The sequence below is a fragment of the Cryptomeria japonica genome, chromosome 6, assembly GCF_030272615.1.
Source record: "Cryptomeria japonica chromosome 6, Sugi_1.0, whole genome shotgun sequence".
Lineage (NCBI taxonomy): Eukaryota > Viridiplantae > Streptophyta > Pinopsida > Cupressales > Cupressaceae > Cryptomeria > Cryptomeria japonica.
The window spans coordinates 293,578,908-293,581,973 of NC_081410.1; positions in this window are offsets into that span (position 1 = coordinate 293,578,908).

Genomic DNA, 3,066 nt, shown 5'->3' on the forward strand with positions numbered 1-3,066 from the left:
ATTTTCTATGTTCTAAATATTGTTGTGAATGTTTTGGATAAATTAGTTGTGATTATTATAAAATAATCCTTCATTTTATCTCTTTTCTTGAAATTCTTAATTCATGTTTAAGCATGCCATTGTGCAAATCAGTGATTGATTTTTATTATTTGGTAAATGGAGTTGTGAAAACTATCTTTGTTTTCCTTCATAAAAATATCAGAAAGATTGAACCTTTCACATGAGGCATTTATGCAAAGTATGAAGTCTTGAGTTGTGAGAATTGTAGTTTTATTATTTGATTCTTGTGAGTTCCTTATCATAGTAAAGTCATTTTTAGTCATTGGTGGATCACCTTAGTAATCAAATTTTTAGTTTTCTGTATATCTTCCTATCCCTTTTCCAGCCATATTTCATTAATGTTTAGGTGATCAAATAGGAAGTTGATCTATAATCCGGAGGTATGCTCTCATAATAGGACACCCAGAGCCTGACAGTAGTCCAATGTGTTACGGGATTGCAGGAAATTCAAGCTTGCATTGGGTGCAAATCCTCGTGAGAATAGTTTTTAGCATGCCCGGTGGGACTGTTTGACTTTATAGTTCATAGAAGGCCATTGTACATTGTCTTGGTGTGTGCAACAGAAAATTATCTTTCATACCTGGCAACTCAAATCTTTGGTATTTTAGCAATCCAACCTTCCTAGCTTATGAGAAAATACCAGACTAGGTAAAGTGCACCCTCAGTCAATCATACCCATCTATCACCCCCAAAAAGGAGAGCTAAGGTAGTTAACAAAGTTCCAAATCCAGGAGTTGGTGTTTTGCCTATTATTCCCAATTCTTACCCTGTTGTTATAGTTTATAACAATCTGATGTTTGTAAGTTCTTCCAATCAGAACACAAAAAGTACCACTAGTTCAAGTAGTGTTGTTACCTCTAACAACAATATGGCTCTTAATCATCCCCCTAAGGTTCATCCATTTGTGGCTTTTAACCAAGGCAGTGTGGGAAAATGCACACTCCAATGAGAAATTGTAGGTGATTGAAGGTTTTTTCATTCATGGCAACCTTACAATCATATGATAGTGGCAAGCATCGGCACTGGCAAACTCTACACCGGCATACAGTTCACCTGCACCGAAAAGATTGATTACCGACACCATGGCTGACTGGAATTTTGTTTAATTATATTTTGTATTTAATTGTAAAATATTTTTGTAAGCTGACATGGTGGATTGTAATAAGACTCTAATAAGTATGAGATCTTGTAGAGCATTTAGGAAGTGGATATGGTTAGATTATTGTAGACCTAATATGTGAATTGTAAGGTAGATTTTGGATAAGGGTTTATGATTATTATAGATCTTAAACTAGTATTGAACCTAGCATAGCAGATGCTAATCTAAAGCAGTACATGACATTGGATTTATATAATCCATTTTTTAAGTTAGTGAGACATCTTTTGTAACCGAGCAGTGAGCTCTAGGCACTTGGCCTTCCTGCATGTGCAGGCCCCTATTTTAACAGTAATATTCTCTTATTGGCCAGTAAGCGAATATTGTGGGTCACAAATCCCACCAAGGTTTTTTCCACAACAGGTTTTCTTGTTAAAATATTGTGTTATGGTGTGTCTTTCATGTTGTGCTTATTGTTCTTATTTATTTCATTAATTTTGGTTTATCGGTACACAGTTTTAGATTTCTTTTCATATAATAAGTTCAAAAAATTCACTAACATGTCAGATACTGATTCACTCCCCCCCCCCCTCTCAGTATCTTTGAGAATCCTAACAATTGGTATTAGAGCCGGGTCCTCTATTTTCAAAACTCTAATAGCTTGAGGAAGATTCTGACACTGGTAGAGATGGAAAACTTGAGAAAGCAATTGGAAACAACTCTTTCAGACTATGATGCAAAAAAAGTAAAGAATATCAAACTTGAAGATGATCTGAAGGCTACACAAGATATCATTCAAGGACTTCAAGAGAATCTCACTATTGCAAGAAACAAGAGAAGAGAACTTTGTGAAAAGATGCAAATGATGATGATGAAAAGGAAACTCTTAATGATCTGGTAAACAAATTGAGACAAGAAAACAATACAATGAAGAATGAGATGCAGGATATGACTATGAGATTTTGTAAAGAGACTAAAAATTGGAAGAAGAATGAAGATGACTTGACCAGAAGAATGAATGATTCTACAAATGAAAATCTAAAACTCAGTCATGAGAATGATATGCTAAAAACATAACTAATTCACTTAGAACATGACAAAATTGAACTCATGAGACAGAAAGATTACTTGGAAAATGAATTGGCTATTGAAAATCAACACAAGGAGAAATTCAAGAAAATTTCAGAAGAACTTGATGACATGCTGAAGAATCAGAAACCTAATGGTGATACTAATGGCCTTGGCTTTGAAGTTGGTGAAAGCTCTGGTACTGCAAACAACCATGATCACAGCAAACCGGTAAGACAACCTAATGCTTACAAATTTAATGGGAAATGCTTTAACTGTAACAAGTATGGTCATAGAGAAAATTAGTGTAGATCTAGAAATTATCAGAACACTAATACACCCATCGGTCAATGTTCTAAATGCAACAAAGTTGGTCATAATTCAGAAAATTGTAGAATGAATGTAAGATGTTATGTTTGTGGAAGATTTGGACATCTATCTAATCAATGCAGAACACATACCGACATAGGATATGGGAAAGCTATTCAAAAAAATAATGTGACTTGTTATGCTTGCAACAAGATTGGATATATTGCAAAATTTTGTAGAAGTAAGACATCACCGGCAAATAACAAAGGACCCAGCTTGAAAGGTAAAGAAAAAGTTGAAGAGGTAAAGCAAGAATTCTCATAACAATGGATTAGAAAGTCTGACATGAATGTTAGTAAAGCTATTCCTTCACTAGTAGAATAGAGTATCACTCCACCGACAGGAGATTCTTCATCTAACTGAGAAATAATTTTTTGGGGGTATGGCAACAAATTGAAAACGTGCTAATTAACCCTCGGTTGATGCTGAGAAGTTGGATTACTTCTTTACCGGTAGATGTGTTAAGTTTTCAC